A 13,693-nucleotide genomic window follows, 5' to 3' on the forward strand; every position below is an offset into this window, starting at 1 on the left:
GGCATGCTCTTCTCTCTTCTTACTTTGTAGTCACAGATACACTCTTCTGAGACCAGGTCCCCTTTTCTCTCATCTTCACACTCTCTGCGACTCTCTCACTAGCCCATCCTGCATAGATTCTGACTAAATGCAGTCATGGAAAATATTACTTAGGTCAGCATTTTCCTATTGAACTTTTAATGCTTTATTTACTAATGTCAATACAATGGTCTGTAAACAGGCTGCTGGTGGTTTGCAGCCCATTCCCAGTGAGGAACAAGAATGCCTACTTGTCTTCCCGCATTCTCCTTTCCATCTCTGCAACAGGACAGTGGTTGTTTTCCCTGGAGATTCAGATGAGAATCATAGTGATGGGAAAAGCCTGGCTTTCTCAGACACAGTGACTGTGGGAAATGCACAACTGCCAGCCTCCCCCCCCCCCCTCAAAAGACTGAGTCCCAGGGGTTGCACTCACCTGCAGTAGAAATCTAGCTCTCCTGTTAAAAAAAACCTAAGTAAGATACCGTGTGTTGCTGTATACACAATTCCTGAAGACAAAAACTGCCTTTAGGTGGAGTGGGTTGTTATCATTTCAAATATCTTCAAACGCCTAAACTAAGCATTATGATTTTACAATAGTGAGCATCACCCCACAGCTATAAAATGTCAGAGAAATCCCCCCACCCCCTGCAGCCTGCTGAGCCAGCTCTTTCTACCAGTCATGCTTCCTCCAGATCCTGACGCTGTAACAGTAAACAAGGCAGATGTTGAAACCCCTGCTTCCAAATATCTGTCTGACCAGGAATCAGAATAGCCAATGATCGATGCCGATATCCACATCTGTTATTTTTCTCATCAGCTCCAGGCTGTACGAAGCTTGCTCTTCTCATTGCTAGCATCAGTGAGACTGTGGGTCTTGGTTATGAGCAACGAGTTGCCCCCTTCACCTGTGTCTTTAGGACGGCCGTGTCACAGTGATGAGTTTCTCTTGCTGTGGTGACTCACCAGCCAGCGCATTTTAATGCTGAGTCTGCCCCGGCATGCCTTCCCTCCGTGTTCTCAGGTCTTCGCTTTCTCAGAAGCAAACCTGCACATCAGACAGGCAGCTTCCACCGGATGCAAATCTCATTTTTCCTGCTGCGTGGCCACTTGTTTTCCCTTGCACGTCTTTTTGTCATTGAGAGGTTATGACAACATGAGCCATATTGTATTTATAAACATCACGTGTTTCCTTGATCTGGCTGCAGTTTCTGCCAGACAGCACACAGGGAAGAAACATTTCTCGTTGGCTCAGCCTTGGTTTTCGTTATGCTGATTTCCAGAACAGGAGAAACGCGTGCCTGTGCGGCTTTAACTTCCACAGAGTAGAAGTCATACCTCTGGATGTCCGTGAAATAGTTTTAACAAGGGTGGAGATTGCTCCTTTAAACCACATGTTTTGACTAAACGCTTCCTTCTGTAAGAAAGCAAAGCCTCGCATGTAGTCACCGTGAAGAGACGGGGCTGGAAGTATTCGACAGATGGATGGGTGGCCCTGAGGTCCCTGTGAGTCCAGAAAGTTTTTTCTAGAAAAGAACGGGCCACGGAAGATGAAAGGTAAGATTTGCCTTTAAAACAGAACGCAGTCCCTCAAGACTGCTCTGTCCGGCTCCGGCACGGGCTGTACCCTCCCTCCCTCGCAGTACATCTCCTGTGTTCTCTCTAGTGAGGAGCTGGAGTTGGAGGTTTTGTTTGAACTCCTGGTGTGCTGCTTTGAAAACCATCTCATTGTTGCTGGAATTAGTCTGTTTTTTTAAAGGTCCCCCCTTTGATTCCACTGGGCTGTCTCTGAACTACAGAGCCGTGAGCCTGTTTCTGTTTTACCTTGTATCTTAGGAAAGCCGTTGGGAAGTTAGTACAGTTTGCCTAAACAGGGTTCATTCATTAATGGGTTTGTGGCAATCGGCAGTATCTTCATAAAGATATCTTTCATTCAGCTCTGAGATCAGTAGAGAAAATTTAAGAGAAATAAGAGAAAACTCTGTGTGGCTTGTAGTATTCTGGGAGGTTACTAAATTCTTTTTCCAGTGAAATTCTTCTTAAATTGTTCAATTATTTTAGTTTAGAAAGAAAATTAGAAAGATGTCAATTTAACCTTGAGGAAGGAATGCTGAACAAGGGTCCAGTTTTGAAATAGCCTGTTATGTGAAATTTAATGATTGCCTGAATGTCTTTGAAAAAAATCCTGGTTATTTGTCACAATAGGTCTATGTAAAATCACATTATAGAAAACATTTAAATGAATTTAATGAGGGGCATGCCCTTTTAAGCCTGTCAGCTTCCTATTAAAGGAACACATGCATGGATCTGCTTATCCATCCTGTAGTGTTTAAATCCCTGTTTGTAGATGATTTTAAAATGTAGGACATTGTTAGCCAATGTGATGTGCAGTCCATGTATCATTTCCTATCGTCATCATGGTAACCCTATGACATAAGTACTGTGGTACCCATTTTAAGATTGGAAAACTGAGGCTGAGAGTGATGAAGTAACAAGATCACACACTAGTAAGTAGCAGAGTTGGGACTGAAACCCAGGCTTTCTCTCCAAAGCCTCTGTGTCCGTGTCTTAGACTCACAGCCTTGTCAAGAGCTGAGTTTCAGGCCTGGAGCCAATGCAGATAATTTACCTTGGGAGTAGTTAAAAAGTCATATTTACTCAGTGTCAAGGTACTGTTTTGTACTGTAGTGGGTTTTGCTGTTGTTTGGGAGTCTCTTGTTGGTTGGTTTTTGTAAATTAGGACCTTTCAAAGCCTAACACTGCAGGACCTGATGTTTATGTTTGCCCCTGGACAGGGATTACAAGTGAAAGTGACAGGAAGGCAGTCAGCACCAGATACAGTGGAGAAAATGAAAACCCCTGGCATGAGTGACTGTCTCTGCTGCAGGCTTTTGCCATTTCCTTTCCACACAACAAGCAAGAACTGTGTTTGTGGCACAGAGCGGGGAGTGTGTTTGTGAGCTCAAAAACGGACCTGAGAGTCTTTAGGAGAGACTGCTCCAGGTACCTCCCCACTGCCCTCTCTGAAAGAGGCAAGAGCAAAGCTGAAGTATATTGGAGGGGGAGGTTCTAGAGTTAGGGCTGCAGGCTTGCTTAGCCTTCCCCGCTCTCCTTAGCCCCTCCTGAAGATCCAGACAACAGCCTGACAGCAGAAAATGTCCATCCTGGTGGTTTGTTATGCAAAGTTCTCACCGGGATGCAGCTGCTAGCACCACACAGGATTTGGTTTCAGGATCAAGGCCTCCTGCCCCCAACCCTATTACAGCAAATTATAAAAATTTCAAAACAAAACTCCTTTTGTAAATTAATATACACTAATTGACTATGCTGTCGTTGATCTGAAATCCAAGGTTGGCCACACAACCAGCCCACCTAAACATCACTTGAAACAGCTTCGCTCCTCTGATGCTCCCAGCCCCCACCCATCCTTAGCCTAGTGCAGGAAACGTTTTGCCACACCCCCTGCCTCTCCAATGCAAGCCACGCCCCCTTTCTTTGATGTTAGCAGAAGTGGCCTTTGACTGGGAGCCTGCTTCCTTGTCTCCCAGCTGTGAACCTCCTTCTCTCAGGTTCTCTGGCCGCACTTTCACTATTCCATACTGCTTGTGGATTTCCGCCAGGGCCGTCAAGACTCTGCTGGACTGTTCCGGGCTTTATCAGCCCAGGCTTCCCAGGTCTGGCGTCCTGCTCCGAGACAGGCTGACCATTTTTGTGCTTTTCCCAAAGTATCTCAGGTGAGTGGGCTGTTTTCATATACATTTGAATGTGTTAAAGATGCGCAATGACATTTCTCTCCAGGGTGCTTCCCCACGGGGTTAGCAGCGTCTTTGCTCAAGTGTGATGTGCAGGAGCGAGAAGTGTTTCCTCTGCTTTTGAGGAAATACTCCTTTATATTCATGACTCAGGAAACACACATGACCTGTGCAGTTGGTGTTCCTTCCCTCAGTGGCTAAGCCTGACCAATTTAAAGTCTTTGGGCCCAACAGCTAGAAAGAGGGACTTAGGCATCACCTTTTGTAAACCATTCACCTGGAAGTTCACATCCAAGAGGCTTAGCGTGGTGGGAGAGATTTAGTCAGGTTTACAAACCAAAAAAAGGGTAAAAAATGGTGAAGGAGCCCCAGCTGCCCGCCTCAGACCAGTTCGTTATTCTCACCCCTTGCCATGCTGTGTGGACCTTTGCTACTGCTCTCGTTCCTCTGTGTCTCATCTGGGGTGTTGTGTGTGTGTGTGTGTGTGTGTGTGTGTGTGTGTGAGAGAGAGAGAGAGAGAGAGAGAAACAGAGAGAGACAGAGACAGAGAGAGACAGAGAGACAGAGACAGAGAGGCAGAGAGACACAGAAGAGACACAGACTCACTGTGTAATGTAAGCTGGCCTTGAAGTTACTATGAAGCCAAGGTTGTCCTCCAACTTGCTTATTCTTTCCAGGTATTCATGAGGACACTAAGCCTCCATGCCCAGCTTCCCAGAGGTTTTCTTGGCAGGTCTGGGAAGACTATCCACCTCCCAGCATCCATGGCTGTAGCTGGTACAGCTTGCTTCATTTACTCTCCAGAAAGCAGCCCACATCTCTCTTCTTGATTATCTTACTAAAAACGAACCAGAGAGCCTGTCAGAGCTAGGGTTCATTAATTGGAAATGCATGGGCCGGCACCAAAAATAGATGTTGAACTAACCAAATTTAGACTATCCTGTATTTTTATGGAAAGGGAATAGGTCATCAAGTCAATTGAGAAATAGCAGCTGCTTCAAATTATGCAATACATTGAATAAATCAAAAACTATTGGCTTCCACAAAGTTGCACAGTGTGCAGCAGCATCCTTAGTTGTCCAATTCTCTGTTGCAGCAGGTCTTGCCTGCCATCGTTTTGTGTGCAGGTTTAATGTTCTGTGGCCAAATTACTTGCAAAGTAGTTTTCAAACTCCGCTTGCACCACTGGTTTTTAGGTGACGCATGGAAAAGGGGTTTTGCATCCTTTCATTTCTGTTATTTGTGGGGGTCTCACTATGTATCCCATGCCGACCTCAGTGGCTAGCATTACAGGTGTGTGCTACTATACAGGCCTAAATTTTAGTCATTGTATAATTTCGCCTTTAATGGTTTTTAAAAAGATTTGTGAGATCAGGGGCCTAGGAACTAATGAGTATTGTTGTTTTGCTCCCAGTTAAGCAGATAAAAGTCAGTTTAAAACTGACTTAAAGAAAATTATTAAATGAGTGATATAGTTTAGCTAGAATAGGGTTAGAGCCTAAATGGCAATCCTGTCTTGTGAATGAAGAGTTAATCCCATGGATTGAAACTTTAGGATGAAGTCTAAGCTGGGGGTCATGGAAGGTGTAATTATTACGGATTGTGTATAACTGAAAAGAAAGCATCATTTTGTTGTTAAAATCCCACCTAATTCCACTTGAAGAGTTCTCAGGACTCCAGCATCTTTCTATTCCCCACAAAAGAGGCGGTATTCATGAAGTCATTTTGTGCGGATATATTTCCTCGAGGCCTTTCCTAATCAGAGGTGTGAACATCCGGGACTTCACTTAAGCCATTGTATGGCAGCACCAAGCCACGCCACATTCCTGAAGCATGAACGCTATGCTTGGCTCATTCGCTAGTCCAGGTCCACACATGCACTGATTTCATCCCTTTCTTCCTTTCTTTCTTTCTTTCTTTCTTTCTTTCCTTTTCCTGGAACATCAAAGGTCATGGTTCACCTTGCCATTTCACCCCTTTGAACCCATCACTTCTCATTCACCCTTAAAGGAGTAGCAAGAACTGCCGAACACAGCTGTACACAGCAGAAAGCCAAAGCACACGCACAGTGGAAATTTTCTCCGTGAACCTGAACGCTGCTGTGTGTTCCTCAGGAGGCTGTCCACTACATGATCAGAGTCAGATACTTCATTTAAGATGAACGTGTAGGACTGTGTTTTGTGCTGACCTCCAAGGACAGATGTTGATTACAACTTTCTGGAGATGGTTGGCACCATGTGGTTGTGAGTGAAGGAACATTCTAGATGCATCTCCAAAAGTAGATAGCGTTTTTGCTTTCCTTTAAAAGTGAATCTAAAAATATATTTGATAGCAGCTGTTTAAAGGCAGAAGAAGAAGGAGAAAGGACCCTCCCTGCTGCAGACTAATGTACCCAGCCCGATATCTACAGGGTCAGACCTCATCACTCCAGAAATCTGTGGCAGATTTCTCTGTGTATATTTAGACCAAGGGGCCTATTAGCTTGTGATCTAAGAGAACCTCTGTATTCTCATAAAAATGAGAAATGTGGCCGTATTGGCATCCAAGGCTGTAATTATGTTAATGTAGCCATTTTAAGACTGAAATATGTTGTTCTAAAATGTTTCTGTATTTTTATTATTTATAGCAATATCTGAAGAAACTTAGGAAAATGCTAGTAAATTTCTATTCTGTTTCACCTTGAGATTAGGGCATAAAAATAAGTCAAAGGTGGAACTTTGAGTCACAATTTTTGTTGAATGATATGCACTTGCCAGGTGGCGGTAGCACACGCCTTTAATCCCAGTACAGGAGGCAGAGGCAGGCAGAACTCTGTGAGTTTGAGGCCAGCCTCGTCTACAGAGCTAGTTCCAGGACAGTCAGGGATACCCAGAAAAACCTGTCTCAAAAGGAATGTCCAATTTTGGGCAAGAGTAAAATATAATTTTTTTCCCCGAGTACTGTCTTAAGGTACCCAGATGTTTGTTTCCATCTTACTCCATGACTGGCTGTGTAGCTTGGCGGATGTCCCCTCTTTTTCTTGTTCCTTGATCTCCTCCCAGTTTCTCCTAGTTATTTCTCTCTGCCTGGCAGCCCCGCCCTTTTTCCTGCCTTGCTATTGGCTGGTCAGCTCTTTATTAGACTAATCAGTGTTTTAGTCAGGTAAAGTAACACAGCTTTACAGAGTTAAACAAATGTAACATTAAAGAATGTAACACATCTTTGCATCATTAAACAAATGTTCCACAGCATAAACAAACGTAACACACCTTAGAATAATGTTCTACAACAGTTGCTTCTTTTCTTTCTACCTCATGGATCCCCAGGATTGAACTCCCGTTATCAGGCCTGTCTGTCGGCACCTTTATTTACCTCATAAGTCATCTTACTGGCATCAGCAAGAATATTTTCATATATCTTCTTAAATGTAAGTCCATGCCTTAAACTCGGACTTTTCTCCTCAAGGATACAGTCTTTGAGATATATTACAACAAGGTATACATTACCTACATTCCGAATTGCCATTCATTCATGAGTTCTTCCGTCTTACCAACAGAAGGTATTATTTTCTTCATCCTCCTGTGAATATATTCATGTGAATATTATCCGTTTTATACACTTTGTTTTGCCTCACAACTCAGTGAGGAGCCCATGAATATTTGTTGGTGATATTAAAAATAACGCAAGTTTTTCATGCATTTCTACATCTCAGCTAATGTAGCAATGATTTAAGTCATTTACTATTCATGGCCTGAGAAGGGCAAGCACAGGAGGCATTTCTGGAACAATACAGCTACACAGTTAGAAGCTCAGTGAAACTCACGGCTGGGGCCCATGATGGAGACGAGATTCCTAGGAGAAATCAAGCCTGTTTAGCCATAACTCAGTGTGGTTCTCCCATACTGCTCTTCCTTCCTTTAGCACCGTGATGGGGAGGGGCAACACTTGATGAGGCTGATTAAATTCTTTCAAACTTTGGAAGGGGTAGGGGCTAATTATATATGTCGATAGACCAGAGGACAGGCCATCTATTTGTTGACCTCTGTCTTTCTATGCTTCCTGGGAGAAATTTTACCCCATGGTGTTTTTCAGAAAAGGGAAGAAATTTAAGTGAACACACACACATACTAAAAAGGAGGAAAGGCTGAATGTTGCATTGAGCAGTGGGAGAAAGAAAGTAAGTTGTTCAAGCTGGAGCTTATCTTTAAAGTGAATGCAAAACTCTCGGTGCAGTTTCGGGTCTTTGAAAATGATCCATAGAACCTATCTTCCTGTGCCATGTGGGACAAGGATTCTCTTTTCAGGGGACAGCACTAGCAAGAACAACTAGATTGTATTGCCCTCCTTCCATGATGTACGCATTTTGCAATTTGTCACAGGGGACATGATGTCTCTCCAGGAAGTCTCTGAGCTGCTAACTAATCATTTGGTTTCTTAGGACTACTTGGTTTTCGGATTCAGGGCTTCACCTGAGAGTGGGGATGCCCATGATTCTGGGTGTATGTTCTTGGAACTTGGAGAAGCAGGTCTGGTGTCTGAGGCAAAGACATTTTGTATCAGGATCAGCCTGGTGGCGAAGGGATGGTGATGGTTGCTTCAGTTCTTCCATGCGCTGCTGGAGCAGGGCAGGGCAAGGCATGGGCAGAGATGCTGCCAAGCTTAGCCACAGGGCATGTATGACTTCCAAACTGGTTGTCTTTGAGGCTGTTATTTATCCAAATAAGGCAAGGCAGTGGCTCTGCTGACCGGCTCAGATTTCCAAGCCACGCTCACCGGCTGTCCCACTTGATATTTGAACTGCAAACACAAAGGTATTCCTTCGGAATGGGGCGCTTTTGTGGAGTTCACGGGGATCCCGGAGTCACTGTCTCGAAGACTTTCTCCTGCAGTTTTGGAGAATGTGGATATGTTTGGTTTGTTTGACCCTCCTCTTCTGAAACAAGCAGAAGAGATGCCTTTGTTCAGATATCTCTGCACTTGATTTTGTATCAAAATAATCCTCAACCTGAGACCCTCCCAAGGTCAGACCCAAACACTGGTCTCTAGAATCTGAATTGTAACTCAACCTCAGACTCTCCCAAGGTCAGACCCAAACACTGGTCTCTAGAATCTGAACTGTAACTCAACCTCAGACTCTCCCAAGGTCAGACCCAAACACTGGTCTCTAGATACCAACTGTAAGATTGCTCCGGCATCTTGTAGATTCTGGGCCTGGATTTTGTCTTGGATGAGACTCTTGAAGTTCTGGGTCAGTTTGTCCATCTGGAAAATGGAGGTGAGAGTTACATGATAGGAATATTTAGGGAGCCAGTGGCTAAGTCTAGAAAGCAATTGCTAAATAGGAAATCTCTAAAACCATTGCTTTCCTTTCCTATATCCAACTTTTCCTGGCAAATTTAGTTGAACAGATTTAAGTATTCACTGCTGGAGAAATCATAGGCAATCGTGATTTTTATTGCCACCCAACAGCTTAATATCAGAAGGCTCTCGTCCTTCCGGTCCTGGGAGTGTTGTCTAGTGCACTCATTTCAATGGTTCTTTCTGGATCTATTTTGAATATATATGTGCATGCTTAACTTTCTCTTCCAAACTGTGCCTTCCTCAAAGGTCGGGGATTGTGTGGTTATTTATTTATTTGTTTGTTTATTTATTTTGAGGCAGGGCCTCACTATATGACTCTGTCTCTGTCTATCCTGGAGCTCACTCAGTATGCAGGCCAGGCTCTCCTTGAACTCAGAGATGTGCCTGACTCTGCTCCTGAGTACCGGGATCAAAGACTGATGCCACAATGCCCGGTAAGGACTGTGTCTCACCAGATCCCTTCTTCCTCATCAGTTGTAGCCCCAGATTTAGCACAGACAGTAGCTACTCAGTTAGCACTCTATGAATTCGCAGCATCAGATTGTTGGAGTGGGTATTACAGGAAGTTAAAGGTTAAGACGCTCATGTTAATTCTTGAACTTGAAGGCAGTTTCAGTGATTCATTCCAGACTGGTGTTGGAATATCCATCATTCTACATGGATATTTTTATTTTTAAAAGTTATTATTATTGTTGTTGTTGGTGGTGGTGGTGTATTGTGCATGTGAGTGGGGTCCACCTGCATATACATTCACATGTCATGGCCCATGGCTGGCAATGGGAGGATAACTTCTGAGAGTTGGTTCTCTCCTTTATTACTTAACCAATTAAAGCAACAGATAAGATACAAGACTCACCTCCATCATTCTCCTTCTACCGTGAGTTCTGGGAACTGAACTCAGGTTATCAGGCTTATGGGCCACGTGTTTCTACCTACTGAGACATCTTGCCAGTCTGTCTGCACTGATTTTTGAGAGACACCCTTGGAGGTCATTCAGGAATAATAATCTGTTCCAAATACTCGCAGGTGTTTTTGTATTCTTTGTCTCAGGCTCCAGCTAAAGCCCAGGAACACAGATTGGGTTTCAAGGGTGTCTTCGTTACAAATACAAAGTTGGGGTGTCTTTGAAAGGACTGAGCAGGTGCCACTTTTTCCCTGTACCACAGCATCTATTGGCAGCCTTACCCGTAAGCATCCTCCTTCCTTGGATGCCCATGGAAGTGACTGACACTGGAAGCTACTTTTAAGGGCAGAGCAGAAGACCCTTTTGAATCAAAGGTAGATTGCCACAAGGCTCTTTTGCTCTGAAACTCCACTGTTGTTTGACATTTATTGGCCGAGAGTTTGGGTTTGTAAATTATGTCCTCCAGAGTTATCCCCTGGGACTTGTTTGTGTTATAGTCTTTTCTTCTCTTGACACATTATCTGTGGATAAAAATGATGGCTCAGCAGAGCACCTCTCACCAGCCGCAGCAGACTGTTTACAATAGGCTCTGCAGTGCAGCTCACACTGTGTTGTGCTTGTTCTGCTAAGCAGTAACAGAACCTTCATGCCTCTCCCAAGGGTAAGAGGTGAGGATGCTAAGTGACCATTTGCTTTCCAAGTTCTGTCATTCATTCAGGTATCCACCATCGTTTTTCTCTACTGAGCCCTGGAACTCTGTGTCACTAATCTACAGTTGTCGTGGTTACAATTCTATATAAATCGTTATGAACTCATTTGGTAAGTTTAGACTTGCTATGTCATCAAGCCAAAATAAGCAGACGTCTTAATTCTCACATTGTTGCAATCATCCTAAAGCTATTTGCTATGGTATCTAAGTTTCTTCAGTCATTGCACAGTCAGTTTCTGTATGGAAAGAAAGGCTGGACACAGGGTCAAGAGAAGGGACCTGTGCCTGGGTCACTGGTTAATGCGTTCCTGAGAGATATGCAGGAGTTAACTTTGAGAGCTATGGGCCCCAGGAGCATAACTGGAGTAGATTATGACACCACTATCATAATGCTCAGAGAGAGATTTTAATCAAATACATCAGACATTTTAGTGCATAAATAATTGATATCTCTGTGTGTGTGTGTATATATATATCATATATAATATTTGTATTTAATTTCCCATCCCATGATTTCAGCTCCCCAAGATCAATCTTGATTTATCTAAAACTAATCAATAGATATTCAAGAATAACCAGTTTATAAGTTCTAAGTAGCTTTTATTACAATTTTTAAAATTTTATTGTTATAATTATCCCAAATGCATTATTGCTATTGATCTCTTTGGGATATGCATAGAAGGAAATGTATATATATATATATAATATTCTGTGCTATCTGCAGTTTCAGGCATCTAGTTATGTGTTGGAACTTATCTCCTACAGATGAATATGACTAAGGCTACTACATGTATGTACTTGCTGCATGATGCATGATGCTGAGCGAGGTTCTTAACTTCCTACATCTCATGCACTAGCCATTCAGGACAGTAGTACCTGCCCTATGTACCTCACTGACTTCTGTGGTCCATAAAATAAAATCATAACTGAAAGCACTTTGTGTGGTACAAAACTATGAAGCGATTATCATATGTATTTGCTCGAGGGTACATTTAAAATTCCTTTCACAGAAAGAAACATTGTAAGTTGATAATGCGATATATTACACATTTAAGGTACATGTTAATAATTAAGTAGGCATTTCAATAGCTGTTACTCAAAGGGAACCGTGTAAGCCACTGAGTTGAGCACCTAGATAATATGCCAACAGCAAATCTAGAAGTCCTGAAAGGGATCCGAGCACAAAAGACCTTTGTCCCTGCTGAAGCATGGGTGGATGCGAAGAGCAGACAAGGAGCTATTTGTTCCGTTTGTTGGAAATCTTTTTAAGAAGATATGATTTTACTAACTGTGATCACACAACAGAAGGAGTTGTCCTTGGCCCATGACAGAGGGAGTAGCCAGCCCTGTGGAAGACAAGTATCCATGGGAGAGGGGAGTTTTTCTTTTATCTACCCTGCAGCTCTGCCCTATCACTGGTTGTGACTTGGAAGTTAGATAATGTACTTAATATTTTTCTTTATTCTGCCCCAGTCCAAGCATCTTTAGTCACTGTTGGGCACAGGGCTGGTCCACCAGATCAAGTGGTGTAGGGCCCAACTAGATTCTCCATGTCAAACAATTTCTGGGAATAACACTCACGTTAAATATAGCCATAAGCTAACTGCTGACTGGATCGTCTCTTTACTGAGAATCCAATAATTTTGGCAACAATCTGTCTCATGTCTGGGAGATGGTCCATTTATGAGCAAATGAAATATTAATTGATTAATAAGACCTCACAAATGACCATCCTTACAATTTTAACTTTATAAACAAGATGAGTTTGAAATATTTCCAGCATGATAATTATTTCCTTTTATGATGCCATGTGTATGTCTATAGGCACATTGGAGTTTCTTTTTACGTATGTATTTCTAAAGTTGATAATGAATGAGAAAGAAGAATTAGGAACAAATTTTACGATGCTATTCGTCTTCCCAGAGAATAAGCATTGTGTCCTACTGAGCTAACCCTGCCTATCTACAGGCAAGGCCTTTCTCAGTGCTAACCTGAAAGAGATGAACTGCTTCCACTTCACTTGCAGCCTTAGTCCAACAAGAGAAGATGGGAAATGAGTGGCAGTCTCACAAAGGCTGCTTACGGAAAGGTACGCAAGACTGAGAGCAACCTGGTGGCCAAGCTAGAGTTTGAGATACCAGGAACTGGCAGCTCTTGGACTAGTGGGAAAGGGCTAAGGGGTCTTCTGTAGAGTGTGAGCTGCTCCGTGGGTCTATGTTCAACACTGGGACATTTTTTCAGAAATGGATGCTTCATTAGCCACTTCTTTCCAAGCCTTGGACAGCAAAGCATTTCTCTTCTCTGGGATCCAGATCCCTGCTTACTGTAGAGCATTTAGTTCATCCGTATTCACCACAGGATCGGGCTGCCTTTCAAACCCCTGACAGTGAATTACTACCCATGTAAGGATGAAGCCAGGGCACTGTGCAGAGTGCCCTGGAGCACTTCGAAAGTGAAAGGATATGGTTCTGAAGCAGCGGGAAGGAAGAGATGGGAGAGGTAGGCCAGACTGCCTCCCATGGTACCACGGACTCACATGGTAGCAGGGTCAACAGAAGCCACCACTCTTTAAGGTGGCTGTCATGAAAGAATATGTTGATTATGGCATGATTCACTCAGCCAAAGAGCACTGAGGGTCTGTCGCTTCTGGTTTGGGGTGGGAAGGGCATGGCCCCATCATTCCAAGTATAACCCTTTAAAACAAGTGGTCCTGCACAGGAAGATACCAGGGAAATCATTCAAAGAGCCATGTTGCACCCTATGCCATTAAACAAAGACATTGGGGGTGTAGTAGGCCTGGATGTGGCTTCCACAGACAATGAAGGTCAGCCTCTATGTTCCCCTTCCTGGAAAGCCCTTCTGTGACCCAACAAAACCCACCAAATGTATGCCAGATGCCTGGGAGCCGAGAGCTGGTGCTTCCCGTAGCCCGGTGAGAAATAACAAATCCTTGCTGATTAGATTAAAAAA

General features: G+C 43.4%; 1 protein-coding gene across 18 annotated transcripts in view; it reads left to right on the plus strand.

Moving 5' to 3' along the window:
- The window catches only part of Kiaa1217 (KIAA1217 ortholog), an 818,936-nt gene that overhangs the window by 738,715 nt on the left and 66,528 nt on the right, over nt 1-13,693 (plus strand). Inside the window, exon 1 of one of the 18 annotated variants that reach the window (XM_041641632.1) lies at nt 1,266-1,575. The exons of 16 other annotated variants lie outside the window; for them this stretch is intronic. The gene's annotated coding sequence lies outside the window, so the exon portion shown is untranslated. Of the gene's footprint in view, nt 1-1,265; nt 1,576-3,630; nt 3,753-13,693 lie in introns of those variants that run through there. One more of the 18 variants, XM_041641629.1, reaches the window with a different exon arrangement.

This window comes from Microtus oregoni, unplaced genomic scaffold (genome assembly GCF_018167655.1).
Source record: "Microtus oregoni isolate MIOR12 unplaced genomic scaffold, Mior012 000070F_ref0000104, whole genome shotgun sequence".
NCBI classification, from domain to species: Eukaryota; Metazoa; Chordata; class Mammalia; order Rodentia; family Cricetidae; genus Microtus; species Microtus oregoni.